The sequence below is a fragment of the Myxine glutinosa genome, chromosome 9 (assembly GCF_964187855.1).
Source record: "Myxine glutinosa chromosome 9, kmMyxGlut1.1, whole genome shotgun sequence".
Lineage (NCBI taxonomy): Eukaryota > Metazoa > Chordata > Myxini > Myxiniformes > Myxinidae > Myxine > Myxine glutinosa.
Window position 1 is genome coordinate 86,176,065 of NC_136269.1, and position 22,719 is coordinate 86,198,783.

The following is a 22,719-nucleotide window of genomic DNA, read 5'->3' on the forward strand; positions in this document are numbered from 1 at the left end:
TGGTTAGGGCAGGAATTTGTAATTTGTTAATGGTGAAGGCGATAGATCGCTTACTCTTCACGAAGGACACTGTGGGGTCTTTGATGTCCACCAACTAATGACGGGAGATGGGGCACCCGGTTAACGTCCATCCGAGAGATGGCACGCACATTGATGATTCACCCTGCCTGTGAAGCACCAGGATGAGAGTTTATAGCTGTGTTGGGATTTGAACCCAGGATAGACTGCTTCGAGGTGAGTATGCATCCCTCTAGGCCATCCTGTCTGTCCCTGCTTTATGGATGTTCAAATAAAAAAGCCTCATTTTTATGACGTCAATGTTGCGCCAAAAAACAATGCCTTCTAATTAAATTATCTGTTCAAAAAAACGTTTTTACTGACATATGGTATAGCTCTAAGCAACCTACAGTAATTTTACCATCCTAATCTATAATGTGAAACAAGGGGAGGTATGTTGGCACAGTAATAAAGCAAAAATGAAAACACTTATCAGCATCACATGACCAATTGTGATCGGTGTCATCGACATCAAAATCCTCAAAATGTCATCCATCGAGGCCATTTATAAATTATTATCAATATAATGGAGTTCTGAAGGTTCCATGTCTGTGGTTTAAGGTCTTGAGAAACTGAATGCATCCACTATTTGTGATAGCCTTTAATAATATGCTTGGGCATTTGAGAAGCCTTGTGATGTTATGACAAATGAGGACTTCAGGGTCATGTAGAAATTACAAAATCAGACTATTCTGGCTTCCCCACAGCCTGTATGTTTCACCCACCTATTACTCCTATCTGTTCCTAACCTTTCTTCCATTTTCTCCTCTCCCTCCCAAATATCCTTCAATTTTATTTTTCAATGAACCTCCAAACTGCCCCTGCTTTTGTGTAATAGGCATATGAAATATTGTTGCAGCCATTAGACTCATCCCAGTCGCCTGGTTCGAATTTGTAGGGTAATGTCAAAGCGACCACAATGGTCGACCGCTTCAAAGACTACCCTGTCAGATCCCTGTCAAAATGCCACATTCCTGTACAAATTGGGAGCCCCAAAACGGTACAGCGTCACATTGTTAGCGTCACGTGTCTAGATATAATTATTCCCAGCAACCTAAGACATGTGACGCGGTTTATGTGGACCTTAACTATGCTATGTGCTGAAGGCCTTAGACACACCACATGAGAGAGACAAAAGTGGGTAAGGAAAAGACTGAAAAAATTGTGGGCAAACCCGATGCAGAGTTGGTGGGGCGGGCCGAATCCAGGTCCGGCTGTTCAACATGGAACGGGGCTGCTGCATTCCACGGCTTGGTTTGTGAAGAAAGGAGAGGACGTGGCTCGATTTGGAGGCTCAAGCGCGGCAGCACAGGCGAAGTCCACGGCTCTTCTCGAGAGCTGATTCCACAATTCCTCTGCGCTCCCGTCAGCGCACCCACCTTTATAGCCCCATGGGTCCCCTCAAGTGCCTTTCCCAGCATGTGCTGCTTTGAGCTTCTCCTAGGTGCCAAGTCCACAAATCTGGGTTGTCCCTCATGGCCCATTCATGCTCCCAGCATACCCAAGGTGCCCTTCTCCAAAAACATACACCCAGTGAGCCACACCCCCAGCCCATCAATTAACTTTTACACCTTTGCAATAAAAATATGTTTCCACTACCAGCACCAACACTGCGGAATGGCATCCCGTTCCAAAACATCTGAATTCCCTCTATCTACATAACACGAACAAGAGCAGGGATTATTTTCTCTTCAACACACATACACCCACTTTGCACCTCATTCAATCTTCATCTATTAAACAAATTTGGCGACACACCACATTCACCTCATCTCATCAACTCATCCCCCCTTTCATTCCTAATCCCATTGAGAAGGGAAGAGGAAGAAGGAGGAAACTTCTGTCATAGTCAGCCAATTATAAAGAAAATAATTCGAACCCATGCATCAATTTTGCACAGTCTTCCAAATCCCTTCAATCCAAAACAGAATTGTCAGCCTACCTGCTTCTGTCGCTTACAAAATTACCCCTGATAGGCCCCTTGGAATTCCCAACGGAGAACCCAGCCTCGGGCCCCATGACCACTTCGGCTTTGCACACCACACGAGCCTTCGACTTATATGCTCCCGGTGGTCCACTGTGCACTCCATGGGTCTCCAAGTGACCCCTCCGCTCACCGGAGTCGTACTCACTAACCCATGGGGAAGTCACTTTAGCTCTACCGCTAAGCAGTCAGTCTCTGGCGGCTCCTCCATAAATGTTCTTCTTTCTCCCACAATGTCCATATTAACCATGCCGTTCACAGGCACCACATTCACACCATTTCCACATGTGCAGCCGCTCGCCTTCCTCCACACCGTTCCAACCTCGGACGTGGGGCTCACACACAGCTTACTGTAGAAAGATCCCACCCAGACCATCATTACCTGAGTTCCCAGCTCCTTAGTCACACCATTGTTCTGTGTCCAGATACCTATTTGTGGCTGAGGGTTCTTCCTATGTCTGTGGGGTCATGCACACCTCACACGCCTCTGTCCCAGTACGTTCTTCAACCTACTCGCTAAATCCTCACGCAGTTTTATTTTATGTTCACTCTGCTCCGTCCGATAGGCATCATGTGTCTGGATCTAATTGGGCTGGAGACTGCAACCAATCCCCTTAAAGGGTCCCTATAACCACCAAATGAAGGCAGCCACCACAGCCAGAATTCACCCCGAGCCCAGGTGTGTGTGTGTGTGTGTATGCATGTATATCTATATATATATTGTTATGTCGGTTGGGTAGGCATATATAGATTTAGGTAGATTTGAATAAGTATCATGCTTCGTCTGTCGAGTTAGAACAATCTCGATGCAATAAGTTCTGTGTTTAGGCGGTTTGTCGGAGTAAGTGTGTACCTGTGATCATACGAGGATGATCCGGTGATAGGTAGAATAAGGACTAAGCTAATGCCCCTGTGTGTGAAACCTCTGTGATCAATTCATTGTACCTTATCGCAACACACCACGTACATTAGCTAGATCCATTAGTGCACCACATTAATTAATTCCCCCGCCGCTACAATGACTGACCGAAAAGACCGACAGCAAGCGGCCGTACAGCGGTACACCATGGTGATCAAACATCGACAAGGCAGGCTGAGAGCCACGTCCAGGGAGAACTCGTGATTGGCCAGGGGAGGGGCAAGCAAAGAGCAGGCCACCGATTGGCAGAGCAGGGAAGGATGTGTGATTGGTCGGGGAAGGGACAAAAAGCTTCCCCGTGATTGGGGGTAAGGAAGCTGAAGGAGCGACACACTGATTGACCACCGACCGATGACACCTCGGCCAATCAGTGAGGACGGTGCGAAAGAGCCACAACAAACGACGCACTGATTGGGAGAGATAGAGAGTGACGTCAGAAGACGATCAGTAAAACAACTCGCTGACCGACATTTCTCTCTTCGCCTCTGCCTGTCTTCGCCTCTGCTTCTCTCTTCCTTTTTCCTCTTGCTCTGGACTGTCCCTTCGTGCTGGACCTGTTCTTGCCTTTGGACTTTGGTGGGGAGACCAGCGCCGACGATTCTTTTCCCCTGCGCTCGCATACGAACGACGAGGAGGCTTGCGGTTGGAGCGCTGACGAGCGATCGCGCGGGTGCCGAGGGCCGCTCCGTGCCAACGACCAGGTAGTTCGCGCCAACCAGAGCTGCGTTGGACGACGGAGCTGCAAACCAGACGATTCCTGACGGACACCACATCCAGACAGATAAGCACAGACGCACAAACAACGGTTCCTTTGATTCATTCTCCCATTGTTTATGTGAGGTCTGTGAGTGGGATCCCAACCTCGGTTTTAGTTCTTCCGTCGCGTCCTTTGTTATCGGGTCCGTAAGAAATATTTCTCGTTGTACATTTTATATCCGTTTTGGTTTGATTTATTGATTTTTAGGTTGAAGACATCGGACCGTGAAGGTAAGCGGCATTCTTCATTCCGTCTCGCGTATGATCCGCCATCAATTGGAAAATGCCCCGTTAAGCTCAATTCCATCCATGGACGCTCTGTTTTAACTGAGAGCCGTCCACATGACAATATATATCTGTGCAGTCTGTGTTGTCACTGAACTACTCCCTCAAACTTTTGTGAAATCCTACCAAATTTCTGGTATACACCTACCTCTCCCGTGCGTATGTCCTAAGGGTATTGTTTTTGGAAAATTTTCCAAATTTTTCCAAATGTTTTTTTTTGAAATATTTTTGAAATATATATAATGTATATATATATATTTTTTTTTTTCACTTAAGTCTTCAATTTCAATTGTTTATAAAGTGTAATATCATGTATATTACAAATACATTTGTGCAAAATAATTGTTTGAATTATGATTGGTGTAAACCATGACAACACACAAACTCAGGTACAGTCATCTATCTATAATCTATATATCTACATATCTGGGCAGTCAGTGTATGTGTTGTCACTGAACTACTCCCTGAAACTTTTGTTTCCGTGGTTGTGAAGTGTTTTTAATAACGTGGTGGTGGTTTTGAATCACGTGGTGGTGAGGTATTTTGAATTATGTAGTGGTGAGGTGTTTTTAAATCACGCGGTGGTGAGGTGTTTTGAATTACGTGGTGGTGAGGTGTTTTGAATTACGTGGTGGTGAGGCGTTTTGAATTACTTGGCGGTGAGGTGTTTTTAATTATGTGGTGGTGAGGTGTTTTGAATTAGTTGGTGGTGTGGTGTTTTCATTATGTGGTGGTGAGGTGTTTTGAATTACATGGTGGTGAGGTATTTTAAATTACTTGGTGGTGAGGTGTTTTGAATTACGTTGTGGTGAGGTGTGTTAAATTAGGTGGGGGTGAGGTGTTTTAAGTTACATGGGGGTGAGGTGTTTTAAATTACGTAGGGGTGAGGTTTTGAATTACGTGGTGGTGAGGTTTTAAATTACTTGGTGGTGAGGTGTTTTAAATTAGGTGGGGGTGAGATGCTTTAAATTACGTGGTGGTGAGGTGTAATCATCCCAAACTTCCAGTCTGCACCCACGTCTGCACCCTCCCCTATGTATGTGCTGAGGGGTTCTTTGTTGAATTGTTTTTTTTTTTCAACCTATATTGCTTTGAAAAATGTAATATCACAAACACTACAAATAAATTTGTGCAAAATAATTGTTTGTATTATGATTGGTGTAAATCATGACAACACAGCAACTCAGGTACAGTCATTATCCTCAGCAACGACGTGTGGTGAGGCCAGCGCAGCGAGCCGAGCCAAGCTAACACATATATATATATAAATATATATATATATATATATTTTTTGTATACAAGATCGAGGCTCGTGAAAGAGCGAACATTAATCACACAGAAAGACAAACCGACACATAAAACATATAACATCGGGAGCGGTAGACAAGATGGGGAGAGAGGGGGAAGGACACAAACACAACATTTGAGAGCAGGGACCGAGAGACATCGAGACATCGAGAGATCTGAGAGAGGGCGAGAGCTTTGGGGGGGGGGGCATGGGAAGGGGGCGGTGGGAGAGGTATAAAACATATGGACACTGCCAGGACTTCCAGGAAAGAAGTTGGAATTTCAAACAAGGTGGATCTGGGGTGAATTAGCAGGGGTAGAAAAGATCAAGGTTTTGGATGGGGGAAGATAAGAGATGGTGGTGAACAGCTGTTTTAAAGACCTGGAGGGAGGAGTGGGATTGAAGGGAGTGAGGGAGTTTGTTCCAGAGGCGGGAGAAAAGAGGAATGAAAGAGTGAAGGTGAGCAGAGAGCCGAGATTTCGGCAGTTTAACCATCAGAGGGTTGCTGGCAGATCTTGTGCGACCTGTAGGAATATTTGGGGGACAGAGCACAGAGAGAGCTGGGGGTGCAAGGCCGGAGAGGAGTCGCTAGAAGACAGAAAGACCACCTACCTGCCTGCGGTGAGTGAGTGAAAGGCCCTCAGAGATAGCTTAATCGCGGGAGATTCCAATAATTCTGAAAGCTTTGGTTTCAACAGCGTGAAGCCGAGCTAGGTGTGAGGCAGGAGCACCGGCCCATAGGGGAGAACAGTATTCCATTGAGCTGCAGATGAAAGCCTTGTATGTGGTGAGGAGCTCAGGTGTGCCGAGGAAGGACTTCGCACAACGGAGGATGCCCAGTCGGCGACTGGCTTTGGAGGCCAGCTTGGAAATGTGGTTTTCCCAAGAAAGATCATGGCAGATAGTGAGACCCAAAAGCTTGAGCGACAGAACTTCTTGGAGAGGATTGTTGAGAAAGTAGATGGGAGGGTTGTCCAGTCGATCTTTTCGGAGAGACATAGTAAGAGTGTGAGATTTGTCAGGATTGAAAGACATGTTCCACTTGTTTGACCAGTCTGTGATTTTGTCCAAGTCTTCAGAGAGTGAGGAGGCTGCAGACTGCCGATCTGAGGGAAGAGGAATGGAGCGGCAGAGAGTGGAGTCATCAGCAAAGAGATAGAGAGGATTTTCAAGAGAGTCAGAGAGATCATTGATGAAGACCAGAAAAAGCACGGGGCCCAGAACACTGCCTTGGGGAACTCCAGCCTGAACAGGAAGAGGAGATGAGAGAAACCCATTCAGGGCCACACGTTGACGACGACTAGAGAGGAAGTCTGCCAGCCATGCGTGGAGATTTCCATGGATACCAAAGGAGGAGAGTTTGGTGAGCAGAGCGGGGTGCCAGACCGTGTCGAAGGCATGTGATATGTCGAGGGAGACAGCTCTAATTTCCTGTTTGGCATTGAGGACCTCCATCCATTATTGAGACAGCAGAAGCAGCATGTCCAGAGTAGAGTGACCTGGTCTGAAACCAAATTGATGATCAGAGATCAAGCCATTGGAGAAGAGGAAAGATTTCATATCCGAAGCAATGATGGATTCCATGACTTTGCTGATAATTGGGAGAAGGCTGATTGGTCTGTAGTTGCTAGGATCTGTTTTTGCACCTTTTTTGTGCAAAGCGGTGATGTTGGCTGATTTCCAAGCAGATGGCAGTTGACCTTGAGCAAAAGAGAGGGTGAAGAGAACAGAGAGAGGATGAGATAGAGCGGCAGAGCAGGATTTTAGGACCCGTGGGCTGATGCCGTCGGGTCCAGTTGCAGAATCAGAGTCGAGGGTTGACAGAAACTTTTCCACCTTGTCAGGAGGAAAGGACACGGAGTCCAGGAGCAGCAGGGTACGACTGGGTATGGTGGGTACAGAGAGGGATGGGTTTGGGACACAAGATTTAGAGGCAAACACAGAGTTGAGGCATTCAGCTTTTTCACGTGCGGAGTCAGCTGTGTAGCCGTTTGAGGTAAGGGAGGGGATGGAGGGGGAACAAACACCAGAAACGGATTTGACCAGACGCCACCAGGATTTGGAAGAGGGAGACAGATAAGAGAGTTCGGTCTTGAGAACGGAGAGATATTGTTTCCTGGCTCTCCTGAGGGTGGACACACACTTGTTTCGGGCTTTGTGAAAGGAAATGAGATTTCCTTCTGTTGGATTTGCTTTCCAGGAGACGAAGGCAAGTTGTTTCTGGGCAACAGCCTCACCACAAGATTCCGTGTACCATGGACGGGAGGAAGGGTATGACAACTGAAGACGAGATGGGATAAATCTGTGCATGACACAACACACAACATGCATTTTAAAGGCCATTTTCCCTGCTAGAGCGGGGGTTAGCCCCTGTCTGTGCATGAGAATGTGCATCTGTGCATGCGAGAGAGCAATTTACTTTGGAAGAATTCCCAGGATGAGTTGATGTCAGAGGTGGTAGAGATGGGAGACCAGTCCAGATTATTGATGGCTGCTTGAAGACCGTGCCAGTTGGCCTGAATGAAATGCCAGACTCGTCGACGCTGAGCAGGCTCCCTGAGGATGGTCAGAGAGATGTCCACTTTAACAAGGACATGATCAGATGATCCGATTGGAGCAGAAGAAGAGCAGCAGACATTTTCAGGGAAGTTAGTCATAACCAAGTCCAGAAGAGAAGATGTTCCGTTGACTGAGATCCGGGTCGGGAAATTGACAGATTGTGTCAGTCCCAGTGAGTCGCAGAAGTCCTTTGCTGAGGAGCCATGGCTGGTGAGAGAGGTACCCACACCCAGCCAACTGGCATGATGACAGTTGAAATCACCACATATGAGGAAGAGAGAGTTGGGATGAGTATATAGAAGTTGGTCCATATTATCAGACAGCGAGATGTAGATGGAGTCATCACTGTTTGGTGGACGGTACAACACACATATGAACAACAGGTGGGAGCGAAGGGGAAGCCGTAGCCAGAGGTATTCCTGGGGGTGAGGTGGAGAGAGTGCAGTACAGGGCGAGTGAGGAAGAGAGTTTTTGATAAAGATAGCAACCCCGCCTCCAGGACGAGGCTCAGGTCTATCATACCGGAGGAGGGAGTATCCCGGGAGAGATACTAAGGAATCAGAGACATCATAAAGGAGGAAAGTTTCTGTTAAGCAGATCACGTCTGGTTTGACAGAAGCAACCTGTATGGAGAGATCAGTTAAGTTTGAACGAAGGCCCCGGATGTTTGAGGTCCATACCGTTAATGAAGAGGAAGGGGGAGCATCAGATACAGAACAGGGGGGAGGAGGGGTAGGGTAAGATGTGGAAGAGGTGGAAGAGGTAGGGAGAGCTGTTGAAGGTGTGTCAGAGATTTCAGAATAGCTCGGAGAAAGGGAAGGATGGGGCGGACAAAAGGTTTGATGGTGATTGGGTGAGGCACAATGAGGTGTTATTTGAGGAGGGGGAAGAGCGAGGCAGAAGGTTGGGGGAGATGGAGGTGAGAGTTGGAAGGGGGAAGAAGCGGGGAGGACGCTTTGAGGAGGGGGAGTGAGAGGGGGGAAATTGAGAAGCAATGAGGGTGGGGAGATTTGAAGGGGAGGGGTGAGGGGGGAGTTTGGGAGGGAAGGGACAAGGGGAGGGATTTGAAAGGGATGGGATATGGGGGAGATTTGGAGGGGAGGGGTGAGGGAGGAGTCTAGGAGGGGAGGGGCGAGGGGGCGTCTTGGCAGGGAGGGGTGAGGGGGTAGTTTAGGAGGGAGGGGGCAAGGGGGGAGATTTGAAAGGGATGGGTAAGGGGGGAGATTTGAAAGGGATGGGTGATGGGGAAGATTTGGAGGAGAGGGGTGATGGGGAAGATTTGGAGGGGAGGGGTTATGGGGAAGATTTGGAGGGGAGGGGTGAGATTGGATTTTAGAAAGTGTACGATTTATGGGAAACGAACATTTATTGCAAAATGAGTTTCTTGTGACCTTCGAGTTAAAAATACGTTTAAGGACGCTGGATGGAGGATGGAGTGCAGGAGAGTTTAGGGAATGTAGAAAAAAGGCACTATAGGAGATGGATATTTTTTTTGGGATGAATTGATTTGGTGAGCAAGTCGAAAGCAGCCTTTTAAAGAAGAAGAAGAAAAAGGTGTTATAAAATATGACGGAATACATAACTTGAGGGGAAAGTGTAAACATTGAAGGTTAATAACAGTGAAAACTATCTGGGGAAATGGGGGAGAAACACGTGGTCGAAGAACAAACGAACGAATAAGAATGAATAAACGAATGAGAACAGAGAAGGAAATGTTTTTTTTTTCCTTTTTGTTTGAGTTGCGATTTACACAAGGAAGTAGGCTATGGGTGAAAAGCCTGGGAATACAGAGAACGAAAGTTATTGGATCACAAACGACGGACCGCTGAGAGAAAAACAAAGCCTCAAGGTTGTACAGTGTACACTGTACAAGGCCTCAAGACACAACACGAATTAACACGATTTTCAATACAGGTATGAAAGATTTGCACCGAAAAATCTTCGTCGGGACACAATATACGTACAACACCATAAATAAATACAGTTTTAACGAAAATACAAATGGGAACAATCACTTAACTTCGATTTCAAATCGTTCGCGACGCGGCAAAGGCCTTGCGCTCGCGACACGGCAAACAGACGATCAATTTATGAAAGATAAACACCGAGAAACAACCAAAGTTGCACACAATAACTTCACACACCGAAAGATAAATACAGTTTCGACAAAATACAATTGTGAACAGACTTAACTTCGAAAAACGTGGAGACCGTGTGGAGCTTCGAAAATCCCTCCCACCGTCTCCGAGATCTCGATCGATATTGTTGCGGATCCGGGGGTCGGCGCTCCCCTTACCAAGGGGGGGGGTTAATCCCCCTGTCTTTTACACTGGCCGATCCCCCCAGCCCTGGAAATTATACGCTCCTTTGCGGTCGAGATTGGCCAGGGTGATTGGTCAAGATGGATTCCCAAATACCTGCGTACTAATCTCTCCGCAAAGCAGGGAGATAATTTCCGCTCGAACCACAGACAGATGGAAATTTCCGAGCGGTTTAGCAATCCGCGACTCGAGCCGTTAGCAAAAAGACTAACCCGATTCTGAGCGGTTCTAATCGTGCCACCGGTACTCAATTGAGGAAATCACGGAAGCGATCGAATGAGAGTAAATCAAAAGGTAAAGAAGAACAAATATGATTTATTACTACACTATACAATAACCCAAGAAAGAGGAAACGAAAGAAGGGCATATACAAGAAGAAGAACAAAAGGACACAGGGCAAGCTTACACAGTCTTAATTAACACGCCCAGGACAATACAGACAGACTTACACGAAAGGGGAATAGCAGGAAGGAGAAGGTCCAGGCAGATGGCAGGGGAGGGAGGTCCGGGCAGATGGTTCAGGCGTTGAGGTCCGGCTCCAGGTTCACGCTCCACTCCGGTCCACACTTTGGTTCCGCGGCGAAACCCGGCAGGCAGCGCGGTTGGTATTGCCGCGGTATTGTCGGCGCGAGCGGACCGACTCTCTCACTCAACTGCGTGTCTGGTCTCGTTCTTTGGCTCCTCGGCTCTCCCTTCTGCTCTGCTCTCTCTTGACTCACCGCGGCTCTCTGGCTCTCCCTTCTGCTCTGCTCTCTCTTGACTCACAGTGGCTCTCTTGAAGTAGTCCCACGCGAGCGCTTTTATCACGCGCTTGCGTATCAAGCCGCATGCTTTTTAGGTCCGCCTACCGGTGAACACGCCTCGGCCCTGCGCGAGGGTTCACCGGCTCCTCCCTTCGTGACACGTTGATGGGGCCACGCCTCGCTCCGACAACTCCTCCCCCTTTTCCTCCAGCTTGACCGCGTGGTTAATGGCGTTTGAGCCAGGCAGCGAACGCTGCTGGCAAGCAAGGGAACACAATTTATAACTCCTCCCACTTCTTCTCCAGCTTGACCGCCTGGTTAATGGCGTTTGGAGCCAGCGCTGCGGCTGGCAGAGACGCGCAATCCAATTTGGAGGGAGGCTAAGCCGCAAAATGAAGGGGATTGAACAAGGGGCCGAGGTTATTTGATTAGTGCAACGCAGAGTCAAACTATTGGAAACAGAGCCTTACCTGAAACACATACTCATTAAATAACTGAAGAAGTTCCTATGGTGCCCTACGTGTTGCAATATGGCCTAACTATGGGTGCAACCTTTTTAAGTGAAGATAATTATTTACAAGAATTATTATTTACAAGTGAAAGTTCTAAAAACCATAACAATATATATATATATATATATATATATATATATATATATATATATATATATATATATATATATATATATATATATATATATATATATATATATATATACAGTATATATATATATATATATATATATATATATATATATATATATATATATATATATATATATATATATATATATACACACACACATATACATACATACATATATATATATATACATTAGGGTGGTCCAAAAATGCAAAAAAAATCACTTTTTATCTGGATTTTGATGCTCTATTGGATTATTGTTAGAAATGGTCTAAATCATTCACCCAAAAAACATTTTGCATCTGAGTCATCTATAAACTCACACACACTCAACATATAAATTTGTCATTTTGGTCAATTTTAATGAAAATCGTCCATGTTGAGAGGCTTACAAAGACTTTAGAAATATTTTTTCCCTAAATAATGTCATTGATGGTACATACCCCTGTGAAGTCCTCATGGTCGAAACATGAGTCAGACATGTATGAACATGTTTCAAACATGTTTCAAGCATTGTCAAACATGTTTCGACCATGATGATTTCACACTCACAGACGCAATGCGAATGCAAAAAGTCATGAACCACAAAATGGCTTAGTACATGTACTTTTTGTACTTTTTGTACTAAAGTGCATGTACTTTTTCCACCTAGGTTGCTTTTGGATTGTTCTCATTTAGCCAAATTTGGTGAAAAACGCCACATTTCAATTGAAGTGTGTATGAGTTTCTAGATGGAATTGAGCGAAAATATTTGGTGGGTGAATGTTTTAGACCATTTCTAACAATAATCCAGTTGAGCATCAAAATCGGAGAGATCGATGTTTTTTGGACCACCCTAATATACATACATATATATATATATTGGATCCATAGCTAGACTGTGGTAAGTGTCGTATGGTCCGCGTGTTTCGAGTAGCTGTTAGATTGCCATGTAACAGGGATCTGTCAGGTTAAGTTGTTTGTTACATGTGCCGCTCAGGAGGCAGCATATGTAATTTATAGGCAAGTTAGACCTTATTATATTTGGGCGTGAGCACCTCATGCGGTAGGCGGGGCTAGTAGGCGAGACTTCTCATGAAAGACTTCAAAAACCTCTCATCTGTTTGACCATTACGATCTGTCTGGCCAGTATGTGTCAACCATGGTGGTGTAATGTGCCGTGGAGACAGAAGTAACATCCTGGAATTATTTTTTATCGGCACCGTCCCCGTGGGCGGGACGGCGAGAGCAGAGAACTCCGCCCAGGGAGGAGGGGAGAACCGGAGTGAGACTACGCTTGAAGGAGTGAACAAGAGAGGAAGAGGAGGCCTCGTTGTTGAGGGAGATCGCAAAAGGCCTCGTGTGGAAGGACAGGAAAAACTGTTGGAGTGGACCAAGTCTGGCTTTATCTTGGATTGACGCAAGCTGGTTCACCTTGCGTTGGTGGAGTGTGGAGGAAGATGACCAAGGGCACCCCAAGAGGCCTTGCTTCAGAGTCAAAGGGGTCACAAGGCCTGGTGGAGGAGGTAGATCATTGCTGGCATTCCACACCAAACACAACCTTCTTCGTGCTTGTTTTGGCTCTTAGTCGCTATTCAACTCACACCTGGATCCCGAAGCGATCTATTTTGAGTCAAGCATTCGCATCAATGAGGGACGTCTTGCCTACAATTGTTTTGTTGCATGAGTGTGATCTGTGGCGCTTCATGGGTAAGGAATTGTTTTATTTCCAATCATTGTACATATAAGTTTGAATATTCCCATTTTCCTCTTTGTGTCCATTTGACTCACACGATTTGTTCCGTTTTTGTTTATCGCATCTTGTTACCCTTTACCCTGCTAACTTTATAAATAAATCCTTTAAAAGGTAAGAAACGTGTTTCAGCTATCTACTCCCACGTCTGTGTGCCATCATTATTTCGGCCCAATTGAAGCTCCTTGGTGAACAGTAAAGTTAGAATTCATTAAATAAACGCAGTGAAATAAAAGATCGTTTGACCCATCGCCTGAGTCTAACTTGGTGCTGAGGTTCCTGTTTTAGCGGGAGCTTCAGACGTGACAATACACGCATGGCCAAAACTATGGGCACCCTTGCACCTTTTTCAAATAACTCACAATTTTCTCTAAACATAAGTTGAAATTGACAAAAGTACACTACATGACCAAGAGTATGCGGACACCCGAACATCTCATTCCAAAATCATGGCCATTAACATGGAGTTGGTCCCTCCCTTTGCTGCTATAACAGTCTCCACTCTTCTGGGAAGGCTTTCCACTAGTTGTTGAAACATTGCTGTGGGGATTTGCTTCCATTCAGCCACAAGAGCATGAGTGAGGTCAGGCACTGATGTTGAGTGATTAGGCGTGGCTCGCAGTCAGCGTTCAAATTAATCCCAAAGGTGTTCGATGAGGTTGAGGTCAGGGCTCTGTACAGGCCAGTCAAGTTTTTCCACACCGATCTCGACAAACCATTTCTTTATGGACCTTGCTTTGTGCAGAGGGGCATTGTCATGCTGAAACAGAAAAGGGCCTTCCCCAAACTGTTGCCACAAAGTTGGAAGCACACAATCGTCCAGAATGTCATTGTATGCTGTGGCGTTAAGATTTCCCTTCACTGGAACCAAGGGGCCGAGCCCGAACCATGAAAAACAGCCCCAGATCATTATTCCTCCTCCACCAAACTTTACAGTTGGCACTATGCATTTGGGCAGGTAGCGTTCTCCTGGCATCCGCCAAACCCAGTTTCGTCCGTCGGACTGCCACATGGTAAAGCGTGATTCATCACTCCAGAGAAAGCGTTTCCACTGCTCCAGAGTCCAACGGCGGCGAGCTTTACACCATTCCAGCCAACGCTTGGCGTTGCGCATGGTGATCTTCGGCTTGTGTGCGGCTGCTCGGCCATGGAAACCCATTTCATGAAGCTCCCGACGAACAGTTGTTGTGCTGACATTGCTTCCACAGGCAGTTTGGAACTCAGTAGTGAGTGTTTCAACCGAGGACAGACAATTTTTACGTGCTGCGCACTTCAGCACTCGGCGTTCCCGTTCTGTGAGCTTGTGTTGCCTACCACTTCGCGGCTGAGCTGTTGTTTGTCCTAGACGTTCCACGTCACAATAACAGCACTTACAGTTGACCGGGGCAGCTCTAGCAGGGAAGAAATTTGATGAACTGACTTGTTGGAAAGGTGGCATCCTATGACGGTGCCACGTTGAAACTCACCGAGTTCTTCAGTACGGCCCATTCCACTGGCAATGTTTGTCGATGGAGATTGCATGGCTGTGTGCTTGATTATATATACCTTTCAGCAATGGGTGTGGCTAAAACAGCCGAATCCACCAATTGGAAGGTTTGTCCGCATACTTTTGGTCTTGTCGTGTATTTGGTCTCCACAATTTTTTATTTCACTGTTATATTACAGCCCCTTTAGTTTTGATTCAGAACTTAATATATCCTTTTAAATCAGAAAATAAAAAGAAATGACATTGGCAAAATTATTGACACCCGAGAGCTAGACGCCATACTTGGTAGCACACACAGCCTTTGGACAAAATAACAGCTGTCAAGCGCTTCCTATAGCCATGAATGAGCTTCCTACACCTCTATATTGGCAGTTTGGCCCACTCTTCTTGTGCAAACTGCTCCAGTTCTCTCAGATTTGAAGAGTGCCTTCTCACAACTGCTGTTTTCAGATCTCCCCACAGGTGTTCAATGGGATTTCGATGTGGACTCATTTCTGGCCAGCGTTTTGTCGTGAACCATTCCTGGGTGCTTTTTGAAGTGTGTTTGGGGTCATTGTCCTATTGCAAGATCCATGACCTTCGACAGAGACCCAGCTTTCTGACATTGGATTGAACATTGTGCTCCAAAATGCCTTGGTAATCTCCTGATTTCATGCACACATTCAAGGCACCCAGTGCCAGAGGCAGCACAGCAACCACAAATAACATCACAAAACCTCCTCCATGTTTGACTGTAGGGAAGATGTTCTTTTCTTTGAAGGCTTCATTTTGTTTTCTGTAAACATAGAGATTATGTGCTTTACCAAAAAGCTCTAACTTGGTCTCATTTGTCCGCAGGACATTTTCCCAGAAGGATTTTGGCTTGTTCAGGTGTGTTTTGGAAAACTCCAGGTGGGCTTTCTTATGTCTCTCTCTCAGCAGTGGGGTCCACCTGGATCTCCTACATAGAACCCCCTCATTGACTTGGGGACGGATGGTGCGAGTTGAAACTGTTGTAGCTTGTGTCTGAAGGTCAGCTTGAATCTGTTTCGCAGTTGATCGAGGTGTTTTCTACACCATTGGAACAATTCTTCGCAAAAATATTCGATCAAGTTTTCTCTTGCGGCCACGTCCAGGGAAGTTAGCTACAGTGCCATGGGCCTTAATCTTCCGGATAACATTGCGTATGGTGGACACAGGAACATTAAGGTCTCTGGAGATGGACTTGTAGCCTTGAGATTGTCCATGCTTGGCTACAATCTTGTTTCTGACCTCCTCAGACAATTCTCTGGTTTTCTTTCTTTTCTCCATGCTCATTGTGGTACACACAGTGACACAAAACAGCAGAATGACCCCTTTTATCTGTTCAAACTGGTTGAATGAGTGATTTTTATATTGCAGGCACCTGCAACTCACCACAGGTGAGTTCAATTACAAAGTAAAGTAGAATCGCCTGCTTGAAATCTAATTATTTCTAACAACTTCTAAAAGGTGCCAATAATATTGTCCGGGCCATTTTAGGATTTCTGTGTGAAATAAGCTGAGATTTAGGAATTTTTTTCAGCTTTTTTTGTTTTGTTCCACTGAAAACCAGAGAAATACATATGTGGATACCAAAATATATTTTAATTTCAACAATTTTCTGGAAGAAATGGTGCATTATTTGAAAAAAGTGCAAGGGTGCCAATTTGAAATTCCGTTATCGCTTTGAAAATTGATATATTTCTAAAATAATCATATTTTTATTTATGAAACTAAAGTAAATCTGCAAGCCTGTGAGTTATATTCTTTAGCGACTGTGTTGTGATGGTTGTGATAGAGAGATGCTCTTGACCCCATCATTTTTGATGTGCTTTACACTCGTATTTAATAAGCAAGAAATGGCATGGGGAAGGAAACAGAAGGAAGCGCGACACGTACGTACGATTAAACCACAACCCCTTTACCCAGACCTTAATTATCCTATGTCATTAAGGCTTTAGACATACCACGTGGGATAGACAAAAGTGGGTAAGGACAGGACTGAAGAGAGTTGCAAGCAAACCTGATGCAGAGTTGGTGGGGAGGGCCGAAGTCAGGTCTGGCTGCTCCAGTGAGGAACGGGACTGCACTCGGCTTGTGTGGAAAGGAGAAGGTGGGGCTGAGGCACAGCAGTAAGGGCGAAGTCCACAGTCCTTATTGAGAACTGATTCCACAATTCCTCTGCGATTCCGCCAGCAGACCTGCCTTTATAGCATCCGAGACGTGTAGTGCCCCACCCCTCTCACTCAACATTGGACCGAAGAAGGCCCGTTTGATGGGTAGGGTGCTGCCCATCTCCCAGTTATCACCCAGGTGGTCCCTACCTCTCTGGTCTTGAGCCGTCCGAGGCATCACATTTCTGCCATGATAGCGCTTCAGAGCCTAATAAAGTGCTTTAAAACCACACAAATGACAGATTCCAAAAGGCAAAAACATAAATAAATGGGGTAAAACGGGTTGATAATTTTACTAACACAATACGGATAGGGAAGAGGGATGATGTCTAACTGGACATTGAACAACGCATATCTAATATCACAATTAATTACTTTACGCTTATGCTAGACATTCACTTTTGAGGAAATAACTGCTCTATTTTACGCATTAATAACCCTTAGAGGCAATTTCCACAACAATATGTGTATGACTTCTTATGCCATGTTATTGTTAAGAATAATTCTCATCATGAATATTTTCAATTTATTTTGTGCATTCTAAGTTGTTAGTTGCATCCCTGGACAGACAGTGAACTAGTGGTATACACTATACAGTCATCGATCACGAGACCCAATATGAAAGAAACACCTTGCATGTTTTTACAAAAACAACAAAAAAGGTCAACATCACTTTTCCACACGAAGGTTGTCATGAATGTTTGCCCGATTAGAGTTATCAGTACCTATTAACAGCAGACATTATAATTAGCAGTAGACAGAGGCTTGTGACAAAAATATCACATTTCAAAATTTTCTACTGATATCTAAGATAAAACTGACTGCCTTGCACTTCCTTCATTAACTCACCAATATTTGTTCACTCATTAAACTCATCAAAACACATTTGTTGTAATTTCACAGCCACATTTATTCCCTTCTCGTGGGGTTGGCTAGGGGAATGCTTGGTCCAAATCTTTCATGATATTTGCCTAAATAAGTTGGAGCAGGAACTTGTGATTTGTTAAGGGTGACGGCGACAGCTCGCCTACTCTTCACAAAGGACACAGTGGGTTTTTTAACGCCATCATCTAATGCTGGCGGACGGGACGCTCAGGTTAACATCCATCCGAGGGATAGCACACACACTGATGCCTCGCAGTGCTTGCAAAACACAAGGGTGACAGCTTATAGATAGTAGGCCGAGGTTCGAATCTCGGCTAAACAATTTAAAATTAGTCTTTGTCATGAAGGCTCGTGTTCTGATCGGCAGACAAGTGCGTCCTATTTTCAGGGCAATGGATAGAATCGACAGAATGTTGATCGAGGTATGCGAACCGCTGTAGGAAGCAAGGACAACCTGGGGTTTTCTTATTTGCTCCCACTAAGGGTTAATGTCAGAAATGTCTGCTTCTCCTTGCCTTTCATGGAGATTAGCATACTGCACTTTGATCAACATTGTGTTGATTCCATCTATCCTTCAAACACACAGATTGGATTAAACATATAAAAATAACATTGTTTACTGTTGTAAGAATTCACATTCATTGTATTATACCTCATATTTAACATACTAGGGCATTGCCCGTACGTGGGTGCCCGTTCCTTGCCAAAAAAAAAAAAAAACGCTACCCGTACGCTCTACCCCGCCCGTACGCCCGTAAACAAAAAAAACAACGCTCTTCGCTTCCGCCCTTCGCTCTGACTGAATTGGGAGAAATAATGCGCATAAGAAATCGAATTACGAACCGTAATGGCGGTCAGCTCGTAACGCGCTCAGCTCCGCTCGCTCTCACATCGGCCACGCCTACGCAACAAAGCGTTCTGTGATTGGCTGCCGGAAATGAAGTCTTCACTGTCCGGAAGTTCGCAAATCGCAGTTACGATGAATCGTTTTAATTTAATCGCAGTTTGAATTCGTTTTAAAACATAGTTTAACGGCAACATAGTTTTCCAACGTGAAATAAATGAATACGCTGTCAAATGTGCCGTCCGAGGCAGAGTCTGATCGCCACGTTCGGCACACGTGATAGCTCGCTGCTCTCTGATTGGTTGAATCGTTTTTTGGACATAGCTCGGTAAGTACTTCTCCGATTAATTTAAAACCTTGAAAAGGCACATCCTCGGGTCCCCAGCAATATACCTGGCAAGTTTCAAGTATATCGGACCCGTGGTTGTCGAGAAACAGCGGTCACAGACAAACGTACAAACGTACAAACAGAGATTACTGGAATTATAGATAGATTATTAAACCTTCCAAACAGAATGATTGAGCTTCCTTGGTTTGTTTTCTCTACCTCTCTACCTATAGTTTATTACCTCTGCCACCAAAAGTAGATGGAGGTTAAGTTTTCATCCCTGTTTGTCTGTCTGCCTGTTTCCAGAATTTCTCAAAAAGTTATGGACTGATTCGGACAAAACTTGTTGGACAGGTTTGGTGTGTGACAAGGACGAATTGATTAGATTTTGCTAAAGATCCGGATCCACTTACTAGAATTTTGTAAGTGATTCTTCACCATTGAGAGATAGGGCCAAAACGATATATAACATGATATTTCAAAAAGCTGTGGACGAATTATGACAAAACTAGGTGGATGAGTTGGTTGGTTAGGTGACAAGAACAAGTTCATTCGATTTTGGTTCAGGTGCAGATCCAGATCTGGCCTATCAGTGAGATCCAAAACATAAAATGTTCAACCTGGTGGAGGTATGCGCTCTACCGAATGCTGTTCTAGTCATATTATGCTTTTATAATCATTATTTGTCTCCAGAATATGCCTTGTTTATACCTCCATACAATCCTCCCTTGGCTCCAATATTTTCAACATTTGAAAGTCTTAAGAGTACTCACAACAAAGTGTAAGAACTACAATGCAAAAAAATGCACCAGCAGAACAAACAATGACGTTTTGCCAAAAAAAGACTCAATGTTTCAACCAGTGGCATACATCAGAAACAATGGAAGTTTGCACAAAACTGTGCTTAGAAACTAAATGCACAGCTGGAGCAATACAGACCTGCAATCGACCACAAGACCCAGGATACAGGAGCAAGAATGTGAGCAACAATTATAAGTCAAACTTCCCACTTAAATAATATTACAGACTTGGCATTTAATATGGAATTTTTTTTTTTTCTTGACTTGGATTTACTTTCTCAACTCAGTATATCAATCTGGTGAGTTTCTTTTACACTTTGGTGCTTTATTTGTTAAAAGAACCATGTCACTGATTGTCTGTCGCAGCAAGAGGTCAACAACAGGATTATATCACAGGTGGCGTGGCAAAATGCACGGACAGGTGCATTTGATGATTGGCTTCACAGTCGGGTATACAAGGGTTGTTGCATTCTGTATTAGTGGAAAACAACTGCTGCACGTCTCCAAAAGTTATTGCCGCTTCCTCTGGTGATGGTCCGTCAACTCGACAATGCTGTTTGTCATGAAGTGGTGGATTTACGAAATTACGGCATGAAACAGCGTGCTATTGCTCGGCAGTATGACATCACTCAAGGTCAGGTGTCAAAGATCCTGAAACGAAATGCTCGGAGGGGTGTCCCTACTCCAATACCGAGGCCAGGATGTCCCCGCAGAACCACAAGGAGGGATGATCGCCAGCTGCACCGGTTAGTCCGCAATGGCCGTACCAAGTCAGCTAATTGGCTTAGGGCTGAGTGGCAGCAACTGACAAATGTGCCTGTATCCAGAAGGCTAGTCAACCAACGACTGGTTCAAGCAGGCTATCATGCCAGGCATCCCCTGAGAAAGCCACGCCTGACCAGACAACACCGCCAGCACCGATTGCAGTGGGCCAGAGAGCACCGCAATGGCAGCCAGGACACTGGAATCACGTGATCTTCAGTGACGAGTCTAGATTTCTGGTCTATCGTCAAGATGGCCGCGTCCGAGTGCGCAGACAAGTGCCTGAAGCCTACAACAAAGATTGTATAGTGCCAAGAGTCCAAGCTGGAGGTGGTGGGGAGACCGTTTGGGCTGCTTTTCATGCAGGGGGCAAAACTGACCTGGTTGTTCTGAATGGAAACCTGAACCAGTTCAAGTACAGGGCCATTCTGGAAGAAACATTGCTTCCATTTGCTCGTGCAGCCTTTCGAGGAAACTATGTCTTCCAATATGACAATGCACGGCCTCATCGTGCTCGCATGATCCAACACTTTCTTGCTGACCGTGGTGTAGAGCATATGGAGTGGCCTGCCATGTCCCCGGATATGAATCCGATAGAGAACTTGTGGGCAGAATTAACGCGTCAAATCGACCACTTGGACCAGCAGCCGACCTCTGTGCGTGAATTGCAGCAGGCTATTGTAACTGCATGGCAAGCGATTCCTGTCCAAACCTTGGCAAATCTCGTGAACAGCATGCCTCAACGTGTACGTGCTCTCCTGAATGCTCGTGGGGGTTACACGAAGTACTGAACTAATTTTACTGTCCATAATCCCAGTCGTAATTTAACTTTTGTTTTTGTTAAAAAAAAATTTGGCCAATGTGCAAAATAAAGAGATACTTCTGGAAAACGTACAGAAGTTTAACACAGTACTGTCCGTGAATTGAGTTCGATATCAGTTTACATCACTTTCAAGGATCAATTTATTTGTTTTGAAATGTCAAATGTGGTTTTTGTTTCTTTTAAAGGTCACATTAACAAAATCTGGAATAATTTCAACATAATTCCAATGAACTTTTGGTTCTAAGACATCTTGAAAAGTAAGTTCACCCCCACAAAAAAAATATTCCATATTAAATGCCGAGTCTGTACTTAAATGTGGGAGGCAATACATTGTGCACACATGCTAATAGGTTTAGAGGGAATGGAGGGTTGGGGGCAGAGGGATGGAGAAGTAAAATTCAAATAAATGTAGATGTGCACACATGCAAAGTAAAGATATTTTAAAAATATTTTTCGGTATACAAAGTCGAAGCTCATGGGAGAGTTAGAGCACAGAAGAGAATGGAACGCAACAGACCAGCTAGAACACATTTTAAAGTGGGGAAGCACACCAGGAGTACAGCAGAAGGATAAATTTGAGGAAAATGGATGAGGGGAAGAATTAGAGAGTTAGGGGAGAAGGAGAAAGACACATGGGGTGAACATCTGGATACAAGTACAATAATAAGATAATAATAATAATGATAATAATAATAATATGTAAAAGTATTTTTAATTCACCATTCATTTGAAACAAACGCTAAACAACCCCAATTGCTATCAAAGAAACCTTTGACCTTATCGCAAGCTTAGATACGGTGCTCCATGGAGTACGGTGCTCCATACCTTTTAGCTCTTTCACGAGCCTCGATTCAGTATACAAACCCCCCCCCCCCCCCCCCAAAAAAAAAAAAACCTCAACACGATGGGCCAGTGCACAATTCGCTTTCTCTGTTGGACGTCACTAAATTACAGGCTTCTTACATCTTAGCTATGGTCTTGCCAGTTCACCTCTGGTTTGCATTCGATTTTTTGCCTCAATTTAAATATAAACAAAGTTCGAGCGGGAAGAAAAGGCAATCTGGCAAATTATATAAACCTGGTAAGTCTCTTTTTTTTCTTTTTTTTTGTAAGCAGAACTTCTGCTCACGGAAGAGTGAGATGTGTTCATACCCTCTGTATAACTTACGGCATTTTGAGCTGAAAAGATATTAAACTACCTCTTGGCTGTGTGTCACCTTATCAAAATCTGAACACAAATGATTAATAGTGTTTAGAAATAGTTAACAATATGTTCCTGGAACTGCAATCACTTGGACAAAATAATATCAACCAGGTCACCACTATCCAAT

General features: G+C 44.8%; 1 protein-coding gene across 2 annotated transcripts in view; it reads right to left on the reverse strand.

The window, feature by feature from the left end:
- The window catches only part of MSL2 (MSL complex subunit 2), an 83,453-nt gene that overhangs the window by 15,332 nt on the left and 45,402 nt on the right, over positions 1-22,719 (reverse strand). The gene's annotated exons all lie outside the window — the stretch shown is intronic.